Source organism: Aegilops tauschii, chromosome 1, assembly GCF_002575655.3.
Source record: "Aegilops tauschii subsp. strangulata cultivar AL8/78 chromosome 1, Aet v6.0, whole genome shotgun sequence".
Lineage (NCBI taxonomy): Eukaryota > Viridiplantae > Streptophyta > Magnoliopsida > Poales > Poaceae > Aegilops > Aegilops tauschii.
The window spans coordinates 128,385,241-128,406,729 of NC_053035.3; positions in this window are offsets into that span (position 1 = coordinate 128,385,241).

Here is a 21,489-nt window from a genome sequence, read left to right on the forward strand (position 1 = left end):
GGGGAGAACCTAGTCCTATCGAAAACTAGCATCTTCTGGAAACCACCATCTTGCAGCAACAGGAGGGAGTAGAGTAGCATAAAGTAAGGTAGTAGTAGTGTTATCAACCTCGGCCAGAGATCCTTTCTCGACTCCCTGCGAGAAAGCAATCCCAGAGCCATACTATCCATTTCTCATATCCATGTCTCATCTCAAGTATCCAGTTCTAGTTGTATCGATCGGGATACAACTCCAAGTGTCCGTTACCGTAGGACAGGCTATCGATAGATGTTTTCTTCCCTGCAGGGGTGCACCAACTTACCCACCACGCTCGATTAACTCCGGCCGGACACACTTTCCTGGGTCATGCCCGGCCTCGGCCAAACAATACGCCGAACCCGACCTAGGCTTCATAGAGAGGTCAACACGTGGACTAAACATATGCCCGCAGGGGTCATGGCCCATCGCCCCTGGAACTCCTGCATGTTGGGAGGGCGGTCGGTGAGCAGACCTAGCTACCTCCTTCAAAAAGGCAGGTGCTTACGCAGTCCAACCCGGCGGGTGCCGCTCAGTTGTTGACGTCTATTAAGCTTCGGCTGATGTATACGATGCAGAACGCCCATACTATGCCCACGTGATGGTTAGTTCTATCAAGCCAGAGGCCCCTCGGATCAAATATCCAAATCGTAGTGGATTAGGAACGCGCGGTAACAAGCAGAGACTCATGAAAGATGTGACCCCGTCGCCCCGTCTCGAGGACTTGCAACAAGGGCTAGGAATGCCCGGCCACGCCTCGTAATTATCTCGCGGGCACCCTCCAGGTCAACCCGTCTCCACATCACTCGCGGGTAGCCCTCAGGGTCGACCCGCCCTTCCAAGTAACAGTTGTAAAGTCCAAGTAGCCATGTGTCCAAACATAAGGGGAAAACTCGAGGAATCACCCCCGGTGAACTCCACTCGATGTAATCATCAAGGTGAACGTAAGAGGAACCACCCCCGAGGTTCACACTTGAGGGGTTGCACGACAGAGTCATATCGGAAGTGGTTAAGGCGGAACCACCCTCGATGACCACGACCGAATAGCTACACTACAGGGTTAACATAAGAAGTGCTGTAGAGGTCTCACCCTCGGCACTCGATAGTAACCCAGTAGTGTCGAGCAACTAAGGGGAAAGTGATGTGCGGTGTCGGGGCCTGGTCTTCGATCCCGTTGATCGGGTCTTTAATGATGAAGCAGGGGCAACAAGAACAAGGTGGGGTTCACTGCTGGATCGCTAACCAACCTATACTAAGCAGTTTAGGATAAGCAGGTAGGTAACAATAAGCAGGTTACAAAAGCAGGCTATGCATCAGAATAGGAGCCAACAATAACAGTAGCAAAATCTAATGCAAGCATGAGAGAATGGAATGGGCGATATTGGGATGATCAAAGCGGGGGCTTGCCTGGTTGCTCTGGCAAGGAGGGGTCGTCGTCGACATAGTCGATCACAGGGGCGACATTAGTCTCGGGGTCTACTCCAGAGAAGAGGGGGAAGAAACAGTAAATACAGAGCAAACAATGCATCACAAGGCATAACATGGCAATATGATGTGCCGGGTGTGAACTAACACGAAGCTAGACGTTGCAGACGGAGAGGGAAACATCCAGAGGGGTTTTTCCGACGTCTGGCGTTTTCCGGACAAATGAAAAGAGAGGGGACGGTTCCATGTTCAGCATGGTAGGGGCATGTGACAGATGAACGGACCATGTATCTAGATTTGTTGGATTTTTTTTAAAGCAACTTTCATATAGAAAACATTTCCATCCGAGTTACGGTTTAATTTCTATGAATTTTTAAAGATTACAGTATTTTCTTGAATTATTCAAAATAACAGAAATGGAATATGACATCAGCATGATGTCAGCAATGCGTCAGCATTCGGCTTACCTGCTGACTGGTCAAACTGACAGGTGGGGCCCACCTGTCAGCCTCTCTGGGTTAAACAGTGGGTTAAAGTAATCTAACAGACTCATTAGAGGGGTGGGCCCCAAGTGTCAGTGATTAACTAAGTACTAATTAAATAACAGATTTTAACTAGCAATTTTATTTATTAATAAAATGTTTTAAACAAGTGGGGCCCACACGTCAGTCTCACTGGGCAACCTAGTGAGCAGTTGCTGGGTCAAGCCAGTCAATAGGGCCACCAGGGCCCACTGGTCAGTGACCCAGGGGCGGGGCCCACTATGCCACGTCAGCGCCGGCGCCAGAGAGAGCTCCGGCGACCAAGGCAACGGCGACGCCTCGCCGGAGTTGGCCGGGGCCGCGCTACAGGGGGCCTCAGGACCTGCGGCTTGGACCTAAGGGCGCGGCCCGGCACTGCGTACACGATGGTGACGACGACCGGCGTCCTGGACGACCGGAGCATCGCCGACGGCGAGCAGAGGCGGCAGCGGCGTTCGGGAGGTGGTCGGGTTTCACGCACAGGGCGCCGTTTCTAGCGCGGCCGGGCTCACTCGAACGAGAAGACAACGGCGAGGCGATCTGGGGTGGTGGCAGAGGCTGTGGTGGTCGGGGACGTCTACGGCGAGCGGTGAGGCGGACGCCAGACTTCGGTCGTGGTGGGGATCGGGGCTGGGGTGCGTTTGCGGGCAACCCAAGCGGCTAGACGAGGCCTACGTGATGGAGTGAGCGCGATGGTGGCACGCACGGGACCCTATGGTCGCCGTGGCTACGCCGGCGACGAGGCCAGGCGGTGTAGGGTGCGGCCTAACACCGGAGCACGGGCTACGGGCGACTAAAGGGGGGTAAGGAAGGGCACGTTCGGCGCAGGAGCTCACCGCGGGAGCGTGGGGTCTATGCAGCAGGCTCGGGGAGAACCGCTGGAGCAGATCGACGGCGAGGTCGCGCGGTGGCCGTAGATGAGGAAGAGGAAGAAAGCGACGACGGTGGCGCTCCCGGTCCCGATCCAGTGTAGAGGAAGAAGAGGCGGACCACGACGGAGCTCCCGGACTTGTCGGAGCAGCGGACGGGCGACGGTGGTCGCGGGATTCACGGTGGCGAGGCCATGGCGGAGAGGAGAAGCAGCAGCCCATGGGGGAAGGGGATCTGAGTGGGGAGGCGGAGAAGGAGCGCAAGGGGGGTGGGCGGGTGGGGAGGGAGCCCGAGGCGTCGACGCTGCTCTTATCCCCTCGCCGGCGACGTGGCAGCGCGGGGCGACGTGCCGGGTCCGGCGGGAACGAGCGGGGGGTGACTCGGTCGGTCGAACAGAAGGAAAGGAGGGGATCGACCGCGGGGGGAGGCATTGGGCCGGCTAGTGGGCTAAGGCCCAAGGGTGGCAGGGCCTTCTCTCTCTCGCTCCCTCTCTATTTTTCCTCTTTTTTTAAAAAAAGCTATTATGTTTCAGCTATTTTAGGCCACTTAGACATTTTGCAAAAAAATGTTGGTTCACCACCAATATTACCAGAAGAATATGTTCCACATGATGAACATTTTAGTTTTCATGTCTGAGCATTTTGAATTTCACACATAAATTCAAATTGAATTCAACTGGAATTTGAAATGGAGAATTGATCAAAGTGACCAAGCACTGTTATAGCAAAATGATTAGCTTGATCTCAGGGATTACTATAGCATCATTACACCGGGGTGTTACAAAGTTCACATGATTACTTGCAACATGACTTCTCACATGACCTCAAGAACAAAAGTAACTACTCACAAATGATAATCATGCTCAAGATCAGAGGGGTATTAAATAGCATAATGGATCTGAACATATAGTCTTCCACCAACTTAAACCAGATAGTAATCAACTACAAGATGCAATCAACACTACTAGTCACGCACAAGCACCAATCTAATGTTCCGGTACAAAGATTGAACACAAGAGATGAACTAGGGTTTGAGATGAGATGGTGTTGTTGAAGATGTTGATGGAGATGGCCCTCCCAAAGATGGGAGAGTTGTTGGTGATGACGATTTCCCCCTCCGGGAGGGAAGTTCCCTCGGCGGAATCGCTCCGCCGGAGGGCAAAAGTGCTCCTTCCCAAGTTCCGCCTCGAGACGGCGGCGCTTCATCCCGAAAGTCCTCCCCTTATTTTTTTTCTAGGTCAAAATGACTTATATACCAGAAGAGGAGCACCAGAGGTGGGCTGAGGAGGGCACAGGTGGGTTGTGCCCACCTGGTGGGCCCCCTCTGGTAGTTATTTGCTCCAATAATTCTTAAGTAATCCATAAAATCTCTGTGAAGTTTCAGCTTGTTTGGAGTTGTGCAGAATAGGTAGGTCTGATGTGCTTTTTCAGGTCCAGAATTCCAGCTGCCGGTATTCTCCCTCTTTGTGTAGACCTTGCATATTATGAGAGAAAAGGCATTAGAATTACTCCCAAAAGCATTATTATGCATAAAAACATTATATATAATAGTAGGATATCATGATGCAAAATACACGTATCATCCAGCATAGAAGATGGCGTTTCGTACGGGGGCAAGTGCCGGCATGCGCGGTCGCTTGAGACCTCGAGCAAAATGAACCAAGGAAATGGAGCAAAAGATGGTCTATCATGCGAGCACATAGAACAAACGATGTTGTTCCATATAGGTGCTCGCCTCCGTATGAGAGCCCGTCCCAGGTACACAAACCCTAGATCGATAAAAATCAATGCAAGACGGCATTCCATACAGGCGCTCACGCCCGTATGAGCGGTCGTATGACCAAAACATTTATATAATGAAGCGGCCGGTGCAGGGGGGATATTCTTCTTCGTCCCCTAGCACCCAAGCCTCTCATATCTCTCTCTCTCTCTCACTTAAACCCTAACTAAAATCCTCCATTTCTTCATGGATTTCGTTCGTTTGATCCGCCCATCTTCATCCTCGGTGAGTTTCTCCTTCGGTCCATGGTTCATTTGCAAGTTTTGATGGTGATTTCATCCATGTTCATATTCTAGATGAGATGCAAATATATTTTTTATTTTCTGTTCGATTTGCACGTTAGGATTCAAATTAATAGCTTAGGATCGATCTTAGATAGTATTAGAACTCGATCCCCAAATGAAACTTACATTTTCTGTTGTAAATTTTGTTGCGTAGGAAATGATGAGGTTGGCGATTGCCGCGCGGAAGAAGGTCCTAGGCCCGTGCTTCAAGCGTTCCTAGAATAAGGGGGCGACCTCTTCGCTACTGTCAACAAGGACTTCACACGAGCTACCGGGGGATGACGCCTGCGAAGTGGAAGTGTGATGCATTCTTGAAGTCCCAAGGGCTCCACAACGACTTAGCATGGATCGCGAACAACGTCAGGATGGGAGTTTTCAACAACTTACATTACCTGATGATACGTCTCCAATGTATCTATAATTTTTTATTGTTCCATGCTATTAAAGTATCATTCTTGGATGTTTTGTACTCATTTACTAGCAACTTTATATCATTTTTTAGGACTAACCTATTGACATAGTGCCCAGTTCCAGTTGATGTTTTCATCTTGTTTTTTACTTTACAGAATATCAATACCAAACGAAGTCCAAATGCCATGAAACTTTTTGGAGTTTTTTTTCTGGACAGGAGACACCCAGGGGGGCAAGGAAGTGCACCAAAGGAGGCCCGTGGGGCCCACTAGGCACCAGGGCATGCCAGGAGGCCCAGGCTCGCCCTGGTGGGTAGTGGGGCCCACGGGAGGCTTCTCCACTGACTATCAGCTCTATAAATACTCTAAAATCCCAAAAACCCTACGGGAGTCAAGGAAACACAATTCCAGCCACCCCAAGTTCCAGAACCACGTGGTCCAATCTAGAGGCCTTCTCTGGCACTCTGCCGGAGGGGTCAACGATCACGGAGGGGTTTTTCATCATCACCCTTTCCCGTCCGATGATGCATGAGTAGTTCACCACAGACCTACGGGTCCATAGGCAGTAGCTATATGGCTTCTTCTCTCTTTTCGATCTTCAATACAATGTTCTCCTCGATGTTCTTGGAGATATATTTGATGTAATGACTTATTGCGGTGTGTTTGTTGGGATCCGATGAATTGCGGGTTTATGATCAGATCTATCTATGAATATTATTTGAGTCTTTGTTGAACTATCTTATGCATGATTGTTATAGCCTCGTATTTCTTCTCTGAAACATTGGTTTGGTTTGGCCAACTAGATTGATTTTTCTTGCCATGGGAAGAGGTGCTTTGTGATGGGTTCGATCTTGCGGTGCTCAATCTCAGGGACAGAAGGAGACATGACACGCATGTATCGTTGCCATTAAGGATAAAAAGATGGGGTCTATTCCTACATGAATAGATCTTGTCTACATCATGTCATCCTTCTTATTGCATTACTCCGTTTTTCCATGAACTTAATACACTAGATGCATGCTGGATAGCAGTTGATGTGTGGAGTAATAGTAGTAGATGCAGGCAAGAGTCGGTCTACTAAACTTAGACATGATGCCTATATACATGATCATTGCCTTGGATATCGTCATAATTATTTGCTCTTCTATCAGTTGCCAATAGTAATTTGTTTACCCACCATAAGTTATTTTTTAGAGAAGCCTCTAGTGAAATCTATGCCCCCCGGGTCTATTTCCTAGCATATTGTTTTCAGATCTATTAATCCAAAAATCCAAAAATACCCTGCTGCACTTTTTCTTTATTTATTTTATTTTGTATTTTTGCTAGATCTATTTATCCAATCTCATACAATTTAATCTATCTCAATGCCGAGGAGGGATTGACAACCCCTCTTACGTGTTGGGTTGCAAGTTTGTGTGGTTTGTGTGCAGTTGTTTACATAGTGTGCTTGGTTCTCCTACTGGATTGATAACCTTGGTTTCATAACTGAGGGAAATACTTACCGTTGCTGTGTTCAATCATCCTCTCCTCTTCGGGGAATTACCAACACAGATACAAGCAATTAGGAAGAATTTCTCGCGTCGTTGTCGGGGAGACATTATCAACGTCTACCAGGTTCCTACACAGAAACTCTCGTCTCCTTGAAATTACTTTATTTGTCATTTGCCTCTCGTTTTCATCTCCCCCACTTCTAAAATGTTTTTGTAAAAATACAAAAATATTTGCCTTTTTATTTTCTTTCTTTTTGTTTGCCCTTTTGTTGTGGTCATCTCGTCAACGTGACTACCCCTCCTTTGTCACTGGATTTTGAAGTTCTATACTTCAAACAGAAGCAAGGAGAAAATTCAAAAGATGCTTGGTATAGGTTAATGGAATCATATCGCATCTACAATATAAAAGGTGATGCGAAGATTTTGCTTCGTAATTTCTATATAGGTTTAACCATGCATCACAAACAACTCTTGGATTTTGCCTCTAAAGGGAATTTTGTTGAGATTGATGCTAATGCTGCCTATGAAATAACAGAGGGAATATTGGGAGTTCCACCACCAAAAAAGGGATTTACTTTTACGCAAGAAGGGATTCAAATATTAGACAGATTGGATGATCTATAGAAAAATTTGGTTGAGTTGCAAAAGTCTAATGAAGCCCTCAAACATATTAGTGGAAACCTCAATCACATGAATACTTTGATTACTCTGTGTAATAAGCGGTTGGATATTTTAGATCTTAAGATAGTCTCTTTTCCTAAGAATAATGGGAGGTGTAAGGAGCTTCCCGGGTTTGAGAAAACTCTTACAAAGATAGCAAAAACTAAAGATGACAATACTTGAATCTATGCATTATGCCTAGCTAGGGGCATAAAACAATAGCGCTTGTTGGGAGGTAACCCAATGAATAAAATAATGTTTTCTCTTTTTATTTACGTTTTTGTGTGTTGACACAATTATGCTACTGTTATGATTGTGTTTTTATGTTTTAATTAGTGTTTATGCCAAGCAAAGCCTTTAGGATCATGTCGGCTGATAGTTGACTTGTTGGAAAACAGAAACTTTTGTGCCCAGTAGCAGAATTCTTAAAAATCTCAGAAGCGTCATAAAATTCTGAACTTTCTACACAAGATTGATATACAAATTGCCTACGTCGTCCTAATGTTTCAGAATTTGTGGAGTTACATAAGTATGGTCAGAGTACAGATTACTACAGACTATTCTGTTTTTGACAGATTCTTTTTTTCATTGCATTGTGTGATTTTTTTATGAATCTATGGATTTTATAGGGGGGTATAAGCCATGGTAAAGTTAGACTACACTAGGTATAATTCAATAATAAAATATGAATGGGTTTACAATAGTTCTTAAAGTGGTGATTTGCTTTATTATACTAACGGATCTCACGAAGGTTTTTGTTAAGTTCTGTGTGATTAAAGTTTTCAAGTTTTGGGTAAGATCATGATGGATGAAGGAATAAGGAGTGAAAAGAGCCTAAGCTTGGGGATGCCCATGGCACCCCAAGGTAATATCCAAGGAGAAGCAAGCAACTAAGCTTTGGGGATGCCCCGGAAGGCATCCCCTCTTTCTTCCAACGACCATCGGTAATTTTATTTGGAGCTATATTTTTATTCGTCACATATCATGAGTTTTGCTTGGAGCATCTTGTATTATATGAGTCTTTGCTTGCTTTGATTTTTAGTTTGTCACAATCATCCTTGTTGGATGATACATCTCCAACGTATCTATAATTTTTTATTTTTTTCATGCTGTTATATTATCATTCTTGGATGTTTTACATTCATTTTATAGCAACTTTATATCATTTTTTGGGACTAACCTATTGACATTGTGCTCAGTGCCAGTTGTTGTTTTTTCCTTGTTTCTTACTTCGCAGAATATCAGTACCAAACGAAGTCCAAATGCCATGGAACTTTTGGAGATTTTTTTTGGACTAGAAGACAACTTGGGAGCAAAGGAAGCACCAAAGGGGAGGCTGATGGGGCCCACCACCCACTTGGGTGCGCCAGAGGCCGCTGGCATGCTCTGATGGGTGGTGGGGCCCTAGGGAGCGATCGAAACCCTAGGGGAGCGATCGAAACACAATTCCAGTCGCCGCAAGTTCCAGAACCACGAGATCCAATCTAGAGCCCTATTCTGGCACTCTGCCGGAGGGAAACACGATCACGGAGGGGTTCATCATCCTCATTGGTGCCCCTCCAATGATGCATGAGTAGTTCACCATAGACCTACGGGTCTGTAGGCATTAGCTAGATGGCTTCTTCTCTCTTTTTGATTCTCAATACAATGTTCTCCTCGATGTTCTTGGAGAACTATTTAATGTAATGACTTTTTGCGGTGTATTTGTTGGGATCTGATGAAGTGCGAGTTTATGCTCAGATCTATCGATGAATATTATTTGAGTTTCTTCAATCTCTTATATGCATGATTGTTATAGCCTCGTACAATTCTTCTCCGGAACTTTGGTTTGGTTTGGCCAACTAGATTGATTTTTCTTGCAATGGGAAGAGGTGCTTTGTGATGGGTTCGATCTTGTGGTGTCCTCACCCAGTGACAGAAGGGGTAGCGAGGCACGCATGTATCGTTGTTAGGGTAAAAAGGATGGGTCTGTTCCTACCACTACAAAAAAAGTCACATCCGTGACATTTTGGGCCGAACGGAAAAAAAAATTGTCATGCTTATGACACTTCTATGACGATAATCGTGACAAAACCCGGTATCATCATAGATGTGGTGGGCTCCTACTTCTATGACAAAAAATCATGACAGAAAATGGGCTTTTCATCTTGGGCGGGCCGGAGACGCAGATGCATGACATTCTTTGGGCCGTCCATGACGGAAAAAATTGTGGTAGAAGCGAGGGCGAGGAAAATATCAAGGACTTCCCAGTTACGGTGGGTGGTCGGGGCCGAGCCATGCACGGAGAGGTTTGTGTGTTTCTCTCATACATGTACACACATGTGTGTGAGGCGTTGTGCTCTAAATGAACCCGAGCGAGGCGTTGGGCTCTAACTGAACCCGAGCGATTGCACTAGCTACGTTACTGAACCCCGATCGATCCCTTGCTGTTAACTGAACCCAAGCGATTCCTTCGTTACTGCAGCTAACTAAAGCCGATCGAAGCTACCTCTTGATGAACAGTCCTCGGTGGGGGTTGGATGAACAGTTCCCGGTGGGGGTTGGATGAACAGGATCTCGTGGTAGTAGAGGTTGTTTCCGTTGGATGAACAGGACCCCGATCGAGGAGGTGGGGTGGATGAACAGTAGCCGTTGGAGGGACCCCGTGGAGGGCTGGTTGAATAGGACCCCATGGAGGGCTGGTTGAACAGGACCCCGTGGAGGGCTTGTTGAACAGGACCCCGTGGAGATTGGATGAACAGTACCCCATGGAGGGCTGGTTGAACAGTAGCCGGTGGAGGGCAGGAAGAATAGTAGCCCGTGTATGAACAGTAGCTAGTGGAGGCAGGAGGAAGATGCGGTGGATGAACAGTGCTGGTGGAAGCTGAAGGATGTCGACGGTGGGTGAACAGTAGCTCGTGGAGTCCCGTCTTGCGGTACACCACACCCCTCCGATGAACAGGACCCCTGTTTCGACTGTAGCATTGTAACACAAATTCGTTTCCTCTGTTTTGCGGTACGCCACACCCCTCCCGATGAACATGACCCCCATTTTGACCGTAGCGCTCCAACACAAGTCCGTTTCCTCTGTTTTGCGGTACGCCACACCCCTCCCAATGAACAGGACCGCCGTTTCGACCGTAGCCAGTCGAACAGAAGGCCGTTTCCTCCATACTGCGGTACGCCAGACCTCGTTTCAGCTGTTCCGTCCAAGCCGGTTGGCTCCCGTTGAACAGGACGCATTCCGACCCAGTCTATTGCCTCCCGATGAACATGACGATGTTTCTCCGTTCCGACCCAGCCGGTTGGCTGCCTGATGAACAGGACGTCGTTGTTGTCGTCCGTTGCCTCTCCATGTACACGAGCCCTGGCCGTACGTATGCGCGAGTACGCGTTCGAGACCCCGCCCATATGTACGTACATGGCTGTATTTTTTGGCATGTGGATGTACGTACGTGTACATAGTTTGGAAGGGACTACCTGAACTGTTACGTCGGGGGCACTACTACTACACGTGCCGCTGCTTGCTCGGCCACGGTTCATCGTTGTAGAGAGACCGATCGACTAGTATGTACATACACGTTCGCGACCAGAATGACAACGCTACGTACGCTTCAACCAGGTGGGTCCTGGCTATCAGGGAAGATAAGGAGGCACTTCCTTGCATGCGAAGCTATTGATGGTGGGTCCGAGCTGTCAGGGGGAGGATTCATTTTTTTCGCACCTAATATGGAGGCACTTTCCTTGCGTCCGAAGATATAGCTGGTGGGTCCCATCTGTCAGAGGGGATTTTTTTCCGCAAAATATAGCTAAGCCAAAATACAGAGGCCCTTCCGATAGGTCCCTGCTGTCAGGTGGAGGAATCATTATTTTGCGCATAATAAGGAGGCACTTCCTTGCTGCGACCGTGGACCCACCTGTCAGCCTCTCCACGTACAGTCCTCTTCCGATGTAAGTCGTTCCTTGACCACATTGACCACGTCGCGCCAAGAGCACCAAGGCGGTGGACGACGGTGAGGCCTAGGAAGGGAATGACCCAGAGCCGGGGAAGACTCGGCAGTTGTTTCCCACGCAGAGGGGCGTACGAGGGTTTACTGGTTGGGCTGCAGTGTGAGGCTGCCATCGCCGGAGAATAACAGTAGGTCTGGGTGAGTACAGGGATGGCCAGGCCAGTGATGGGAGTAGGGTGGGGCGGTGAGGCATGTGCGGTAGCAGAGTCAGCCACGGGAGGCAGGAGCAGGCGGTACGACCGGCGCCGGTTTGGGTGGCTGGATCAAGAAGACCAGAGGTTGAAGAAGCACTATGGCAATTGGATGGACATCGTACGGTCACTGGAGCTAGAATTGTGCATATTGACTAAGTTGACAAAGCCCTCTGTCCGCGTCTATAGGCCCACAAGTCAGCCTCCAACTATGGTGGGTCCCAAATAGCAGGGGGAGTATTCATTTTTTTGTGCCTAATAAGGAGCCACTTCCTTCCGTGTGAAGATATAGCTGGGGGGTCCGAGCTGTCAGCGGGAGGAACATTTTTTCGCGAAATACAGAGGCCCTTCTGGTGGGTCCCTACTATCAGGTGGAGGAATCATTATTTTGCGCATAATAACGAGGCACTTCCTTGCATGCGGCCGTGGACCCAGCTATTAGCCTCTCCACGTATAGTCCTCTTCCGATGGATGTCGTTCGTTGACCACGGCGCGCCAAGAGCACCAGGGCGGTGGACGACAGCAAGGCCTAGGAAGGGAACGACCCGGAGCCGGGGAAGACTCGGCAGTGGTTGCCCATGCGGTGGGGAGTACGAGGGTTTACTGGTTCGGCTGCCGTCGCCGCAAAATAACAGGAGGTGTGGGTGAGTAGAGGAATGGCCTGGCCAGCGATGGAGTAGGGTGGGGCGGTGCGGCCTGTGCAACAGCACAGCCGGCCACGGGAGGCGGGAGCAGGCAGTCCCACCAGCGCTGGTTTGGGCGGCTGGAGCAAGAAGATCAGATATTGAAGAAGCAGCACAGCCGTTGGATTAACATCCAACGATCACTATTGTTAGAATCGTTTGTGGACTAAGTTGACAAAGCCTTTCGTACACGTTGATGACCCACAAGTATAGGGGATCTATCGTAGTCCTTTCGATAAGTAAGAGTGTCGAACCCAACGAGGAGCAGAAAGAAATGATAAGCGGTTTTCAGCAAGGTATTCTCTACAAGCACCGAAATAGTAGGCAACAGATAGTTTTGTGATAGGATAATTGGTAACGAGCAACAAGTAACAAAGGTAAATAAAGTGCAGCAAGGTGGCCCAATCCTTTTTGTAGCAAAGGACAAGCCTGGACAAACTCATATATGGAGAAAAGCGCTCCCGAGGACACATGGGAATTATCGTCAAGCTAGTTTTCATCACGTTCATATGATTCGCGTTCGGTACTTTGATAATTTGATATGTGGGTGGACTGGTGCTTGGGTGTTGTTCTTACTTGAACAAGCATCCCACTTATGATTAACCTCTATTGCAAGCATCCGCAACTACAACAAAAGTATTAAGGTAAACCTAACCATAGCATGAAACATATGGATCCAAATCAGCCCCTTACGAAGCAACGCATAAACTAGGGTTTAAGCTTCTGTCACTCTAGCAACCCATCATCTACTTATTACTTCCCACTGCCTTCCTCTAGGCCCAAATAATGGTGAAGTATCATGTAGTCGATGTTCACATAACACCACTAGAGGATAGACAACATACATCTCATCAAAATATTGAACGAATACCAAATTCACATGACTACTAATAGCAAGACTTCTCCCATGTCCTCAGGAACAAACGTAACTACTCACAAAGCATATTCATGTTCATAATTAGAGGAGTATTAATATGCATATAGGATCTGAATATATGATCTTCCACCAAATAAACCAACTAGCATCAACTACAAGGAGTAATCAACACTACTAGCAACCCACAGGTACCAATCCCGGACTTGGAGACAAGAATTGGATACAAGAGATGAACTAGGGTTTGAGAGGAGATGGTGCTGGTGAAGATGTTGATGGAGATTGCCCTCTCCCGATGAGAGGAGCGTTGGTGATGACGATGGCGATGATTTCCCCCTCCCGGAGGGAAGTGTCCCCGGCAGAACAGCTCTGCCGGAGCCCTAGATTGGTTCCGCCAAGGTTCTGCCTCGTGGCGGCGGAGTCTCGTCCTGAAAGCTTGCTTATGATTTTTCTTCGGACGAAAGACTTCATATAGCAGAAGATGGCCACCGGAGGACCAACAGGGGGCCCACGAGGCAGGGGGCGCGCCCAGGGGGTAGGGCGCGCCCCCACCCTCGTGGACAGGTAGTGCCCCCTGACGTATTTCTTACGCTCAGTATTTTTTATTATTTCCAAAAATAAGTTTCCAGGAGTTTCAGGACTTTTGGAATTGTGCAGAATAGGTCTCTAATATTTGCTCCTTTTCCAGCCCAGAATTCCAGCTGCCGGCATTCTCCCTCCTTATGTAAACCTTGTAAAATAAGATAGAATAGGCATAAGTATTGTGACATAACGTGTAATAACAGCCCATAATGCAATAAATATTGATATAAAAGCATGATGCAAAATGGACGTATCAACTCCCCCAAGCTTTGACCTCGCTTGTCCTCAAGCGAAAGCCGATAACGATAAATATGTCCACATGTTTAGAGGTAGAGGTGCGATAAAATAAATACGGACATGAGGGCATCACGATTATTCTCATGACAGCAACATATATGAATATTGTCATATGATTTCTTATGCTCAAGTAATAATCCATTCACAATGCAAAGCATGAATCAAAAACTTTATTGAGAACCAACAAACTATAATCTCAGTCATTGAAGCAATTGCAATTTATCATAACATCAGAAAGAGTCTATGTCAGAGCTTTCTAGCAAGTCCACATACTCAACTATCATTTAGTCTTTCACAATTGCTAACACTCACACAATACTTGTGGTTACAGAGTTTTAATCAGACACAGAGAAAGATAGGGGCTTATAGTTTCGCCTCCCAACCTTTTACCTCAAGGGTAATGTCAACAATAATAGTTCATGTTAACTTACATCCAATTAGATATATATATCAGGATCCTTCCAACATCCAGTGCTTGCCAAAGGATAAAATGTAAAAAGGAAAGGTGAAGATCACCATGACTCTTGCATAAGGTAGAAGATAATAATAAAAGATAGGCCCTTCGCAGAGGGAAGCAGAGGTTGCCATGCGCTTTCAAGGTTGGATGCACAAAATCTTAATGCGAAAGAACGTCACTTTATATTGCCACTTGTGATATGGACCTTTATTATGCAGTCCGTCGCTTTTATTTCTTCCACATCACAAGATCGTATAAAGCTTATTTCCTCCACACCAATCAATCATATATATTTAGAGAGCAATTTTTATTGCTTGCACCGATGACAACTTACTTGAAGGATCTTACTCAATCCATAGGTAGGTATGGTGGACTCTCATGGCAAAACTGGTTTAAGGGTTTTTGGAAGCACAAGTAGTATCCCTACTTGGTGCAAAGAATTTGGCTAGCATGAGGGGGAAAGGCAAGCTCAACATGTTTGATGATCCATGACAATATACTTTATCTCAGATATAAGAAAACATAACCCATTACGTTGTCTTCCTTGTCCAACATCAACTCTTTAGCATGTCATATTTTAATGAGTGCTCCCAATCATAAAAGATGTCCAAGATAGTATATTTATATGTGAAACCTCTCTTTCTTTATTACTTCCTATTAATTGCAATGATGACCAAAGCTATGTTTGTCAACTCTCAACAATTTTTAATCATCATACTCTTTCTATGTGAAGTCATTACTCTCAATAAGATAAATATGATCTCTTTGTATTTCTTTTTTATTCTTTTCTATTTTCTTTTATTCACTCAAGATCATGGCAAAATAATCAAGCCCTTGACTCAACACTAATCTTTATTATATATAGCTCATGGACTCGATTACAAAGAGAGATCATAAAGCAAAACTCAAAACTAGATCATACCAAAACTTTTATTCTACTAGATCGAGATATACTAAAAGGATCGAACTAACAAAAATGGTAAAGATAGGATATGTGGTTGTGATACGATACCGGGGCACCTCCCCCAAGCTTGGCAGTTGCCAAGGGGAGTGCCCATACCATGGGATTATGTCTCCTTTGTTGGTGAGGAAGGTGGCGGGGTTGTTGATCGAGTCTCCGGGATCCTCAAATCTGCAGCCAAGGCATAGGCTCACCATCATAGAAGGATGATCGAGTCTCCGGGATCCTCAAATCTGCAGCCAAAATCATCCTTTTGAATCTATATTCATACTCACAGTTTTGGTTTTGCAGGTCATAGATTTGGACTTGAAGGTGCTCGATCTTCTCGTGAAGCTTGAAGATGGTCTCCCCAATGTTGTTGGCATCCAGCTTGTCGTTGTTGGTGAACTCCGCGATCATCATGTGGTTGGAGTTGAGTCCACGTTCCACCGTCCCATGGCACTTGAAAACTTGTTGCTCCATTGCTTCGAGCCTCGTCTCCACGCTTCCGGTCCCCTTCAGTCCCTCAACATCTCGGATGTGCAGCAACCCATCACGCATCTCAATGGTTTGAGGGTGTCGCAGCACCTCCGCGAGGTAAGGGTTGATGACCTTCTCAAAGAACTTGTCCTTGGGGGCACTTGGAGACATCATGATAATCTAGGTCTGTCAGAAAAACAGCTCGAAACAAGAACAGATGATAATTGCGTGATACAGGAGTCAAAACCTTCGGGAGATTATATAATGAATTTTTACCGACCAAAATACGTATCGTGCAAGAAAACGGAGTCCAGAGAGCACACGAGGTGCCCACGAGGTAGGGGGGCGCGCCCTCCACCCTCGTGGAGCCCTCGTGTCCTTCCCGGACTGCTTCTTATTTTTTCCATTTTTCTAAATATTGCAAAACGGAGAAATATTGCCATAAAAATTGTTTTGGAGTCGGTTTACTTACCGTACCACATACCTATTCCTTTTCGGAGTCTGAAACGTTCTGGAAAGTGTCTCTTATGTATTCCTCCAGGGTTACGGTTTCAATAACATTGGTTTCAACATTTATAGGATTACCTGAGATATAATGTTTGATTCTTTGACCGTTCACCACCTTCGGGTTTGTGCCTTCGAAGTTGTTGATTTTTATGGCACCGGAACGATAGACCTCCTCGATAACGTAAGGGCCTTCCCATTTAGAGAGAAGCTTTCCTGCAAAAATCTTAAACGAGAGTTGTATAGCAATACATAATCACCTACATTAAACTCACGCTTTTGTATTCTTTTGTCATGCCATCTTTTACCTTTTTACTTAAACAACTTGGCATTCTCGTAAGCTTGGGATATCCATTCATCAAGTGAGCTAATATCAAATAACCTCTTCTCACCGGCAAGTTTGAAATCATAGTTGAGCTCTTTAATAGCCCAATAAGCCTTATGTTCTAGTTCGAGAGGTAAGTGACATGCTTTTTCCATAAACCATTTTATACGGAGACATACCCATAGGATTTTTATATGCAGTTCTATAGGCCCATAATGCATCATCAAGTTTCTTGGACCAATTCTTTCTAGATCTATTAACAGTCTTTTGCAAAATTAATTTGAGCTCTCTATTACTCAATTCTACTTGACCACTAGACTGCGGGTGATAAGGGGATGCAATTCTATGATTAACATCATACTTAGCAAGCATTTTACGAAAAGAACCATGAATAAAATGTGAACCACCATCAGTCATTAAATATCTAGGGACTCCAAACCTCGGAAAAATAACTTCTTTAAGCATTTTAATAGAAGTGTTATGATTAGCACTACTAGTTGAAATAGCTTCTACCCACTTAGTAACGTAATCAACAACAACTAAAATATGTGTGTAACCATTAGCGGCAGGAAAAGGTCCCATATAATCAAAGCCCCAAACATCAAATGGTTCAATAACAAGTGAATAGTTCATAGGCATTTCTTGACGTCTGCTAATATTACCAATTCTTTGTCATTCATCACAAGATAAGACAAACTTACGGGAATCCTTGAAGAGAGTAGGCCAATAAAAACCGGATTGCAATACCTTATGTGCAGTTCTATCTCCAGCGTGGTGTCCTCCATAGGCCTCGGAGTGACACTTGCATAGGATCTGTTCCTGTTCATGCTCAGGTACACAATGTCTAATAACACCATCTACTCCTTCTTTATAAAGATGCGGGTCATCCCAAAAGTAATGTCTCAAATCATAGAAAACTTTTTCTTTTGCTGGTATGTGAAACTAGGTGGTATAAATTTAGCAACAATGTAATTAGCATAATCAGCATACCATGGAGTAGTACGAGAAGCATTTATGACATTTAATTGTTCATCCGGAAAGCTATCATCAATAGGTAGTTGATACGTCTCCGTCGTATCTATAATTTTTGATTGTTCCATGCCAATATTATTCAACTTTCATATACTTTTTTGCAACTTTTTATACTATTTTTGGGACTAACATATTGATCCAGTGTCCAGTGCCAGTTCCTGTCTATTGCATGTTTTTGGTTTCGCAGAATATCCATATCAAACGGAGTCCAAACGGGATAAAAACGGATGGAGAATTATTTTGGAATATTTGTGATTTTTGGGAAGAAAATCAACGCGAGACGGTGCCCGAGGTGGCCACGAGGGTGCGGCCCACGGCCACTCCAGGCAGGCTTGCCCCCACCCTCGTGGGCCACCCGTAAGGCGGTTGATGCTCTACTTTGGCCGCAAGAAAGCTAATTTTTGGAAAAAGATCTAGGCGAAGGTTTCAATCCAATCGGAGTTACGGATCTCCGGATATAAAAGAAACGGTGAAAGGGCAGCAGAATAGAACGCAGAAACAGAGTGAAACAGAGAGACAGATCCAATCTCGGAGGGGCTCTCGCCCCTCCCATGCCATGGAGGCCAAGGACCAGAGGGGAAACCCTTCTCCCATCTAGGGAGGAGGTCAAGGAAGAAGAAGACGAAGGGCCCCCCTCTCCCCTTCTCTTCCGGTGGCGCCGGAACGCCGCCGTGGCCATCATCATCACCGCAATCTTCAACAACAACTTCACCGCCATCATCACCAACTCTTCCCCCCTCTATGCAGCGGTGTAACCTCTCTCTTACCCGCTGTAATCTCTACTTAAACATGGTGCTCGACACTATATATTATTTCCCAACGATGTATGGCTATCCTATGATGTTTGAGTAGATCCGTTTTGTCCTATGGGTTATTTGATGATCAAGATTGGTTTGAGTTGCATGTTTTATTATTGGTGCTGTCCTATGGTGCTCTCCGTGTCGCGCAAGCGTGAGGGATCCCCGCTGTAGGGTGTTCCAATACGTTTATGATTCGCTTATAGTGGGTGGCGTGAGTGAACAGAAGCACAGACCCGAGTAAGTAGGTTGTTTGCGTATGGGATAAAGAGGACTTGATACTTTAATGCTATGGTTGGGTTTTACCTTAATGATCTTTAGTAGTTGCGGATGCTTGCTAGAGTTCCAATCATAAGTGCATATGATCCAAGTAGAGAAAGTATGTTAGCTTATGCCTCTCCCTCAAATAAAATTGCAATAATGATTACCGGTCTAGTTATCGATTTCCTAGGGACAAATAACTTTCTCGTAACAAAAAGCTCTCTACTAAAACTAATTTAGTTGTGTCCTTATCTAAACAGCCCCTAGCTTTTATTTACTCGCTCTTCACTTTCTTGCAAACCTATCCAAAAACACCTACAAAGTACTTCTAGTTTCATACTTGTTCTAGGTAAAGCTAACGTTAAGCGTGCGTAGAGTTGTATCGGTGGTCGATAGAACTTGAGGGAATATTTGTTCTACCTTTAGCTCCTCGTTGGGTTCGACACTCTTACTTATCGAAAGAGGCTACAATTGACCCCCTATACTTGTGGGTTATCAAGACCTTTTTCTGGCGTCGTTGCCGGGGAGCAATAGCGTGTGTTGAATATTCTCATGTGTGCTTGTTTGCTTTATCACTAAGTAATTTTTATTTGCTGTTCTTAGTTGTTCTCTATCTTTAGTTATGGATATGGAACACTAAATACCAAAAAAATCAGGTGTACTTGCTGCTCATGGAGATGGGGAACCTCCTAAAACCCTCGATGCTCAATATGTTAAAAATATTATGTACCACATTGATAATCCGGAGAAAACCTCATTCAATTTGGTAATGGGAGTAACGTTGGATCAACGTGAATACTTTAGGGATTATCGCTTAACTCAAAAAGGGAAACTATTATGGGATCAAATTTATATGTTGAAGTGGTATGCTCGGCAAGTATGCTTGAGTTATGATTATACTTGTTGCTCTAGGATGAAGGCTCCGCACCTTCCCTTTTCATGCAAATTTAATGATAATGAAACCTTAGCTTCTTATGCTAATGGTATATATGATTACTATGTTGTGGAACAAATAGAAGAATTTGTTGCTTTTAAGGGTGCTTATGAAATTGAATCTTTGTTTGAAAAGTATGAAGCTTTTGATGATGATGTTTATAGGCCTGAAAATTTGGCTATATTGAAATATTGCTATGAAAATTATGAATATAATTCCTATATTAATGCGCTTATTGAGAAAGTCTCCGCTGTCCAAGAAGAGACTAATATTTTGCAGGAGTCTATGGAAGAAGAAATTGATGAAACTGTGAGCTCATTGGATGAAAAAGATGAGGAGGAGAGCGAAGAACAAAAGGAGGAAGAGCGGATTAGCTACCCGTGCCCACCTTCTAATGAGAGTAACTCTTCAACTCATACATTGTTTAATTTCCCTTCGTGCTTACTGAAGGATGATTGCTATGATGACTATTATGATCCAGTTGATTCTCTTGAAATATCCCTTTTTGATGATGCTTGCTATGCTTGTGGCCAAGATGCCAATAGGAATTATGCTTATGGAGATGAACTTGCTATAGTTCCTTATGTTAAACATGAAATTTTTGCTATTGCACCCACGCATGATAGTCCTATTATCTTTTTTGAATTCTCCAAACTACACTATATCGGAGAAGTTTGGTTTTATTAAGGATTATATTGATGGGTTGCCTTTTACCGTTGCACATGATGATTTTGATGAATATAATATGCATGTGCTTGCTGCTCCTACTTGCAATTATTATGAGAGAGGAACTATATCTCCACCTCTCTATATTTCCAACACGATAAAATTGCAAGAAACTGTTTATACTATGCATTGGCCTTTACTTTGTGTGCATGAATTGTTCTTTTATGACATGCCGATGCATAGGAAGAGAGTTAGACTTCGTCATTACATGATATATGTTACTTTGTGCTCACTACTAAATTACAAATCATTGCTAATTAAAATTGGCTCTGATAGACCTTGGGATCCGGGTGGATTCACTACTTGAGCACTATATGCCTAGCTTAATGGCTTTAAAGAAAGCGCTATCAGGGAGACAACCCGGAACTTTTAGAGATTCATTTATTTCTGTTGAGTGCTTTCATATAGTTTAAAAACAACAAAAATAAAGAGGGGAACCCAAAACTTTTCAAAAAGGAAAGTGAAAGTGAGAAAGACAAACATTGTTGAAGTGGGAGAGCTCCTTGAACTTTGTTCATGCTCACGGCAACTTTGTGAATCTTGATTACAGAAACTTTTCAACAAAAATAATTATCCCCTTGTACAATTCCATTGTATTATAAAAATAATGTGCCAAGGTTTGCCTTTAGGATGTTTACAATACTTGTTGGTTTGTACGGTGCAGGACAGAAACTTTGGCTGTAGTGCGTGATTTTTAGTTTTTTATTGGAATGTCAAATGGTTCTGATTATTTTTGCACTGTCTTTCTATACAAATTTTTTATTTTTCCTAATTTTGGCAGAATTGTTCAAGTATCAGAAGTATGGTGAATGTTCAGATTATTACAGACTGTTCTGTTTTAGACAGATTCTGTTTTTGATGCATAGTTTGCTTGTTTTGATGAAACTATTGATTTATATCAGTGGATTAAGCCATGAAAAAGTTATATTACAGTAGGCACAATGCAAAAAATATATATGAATT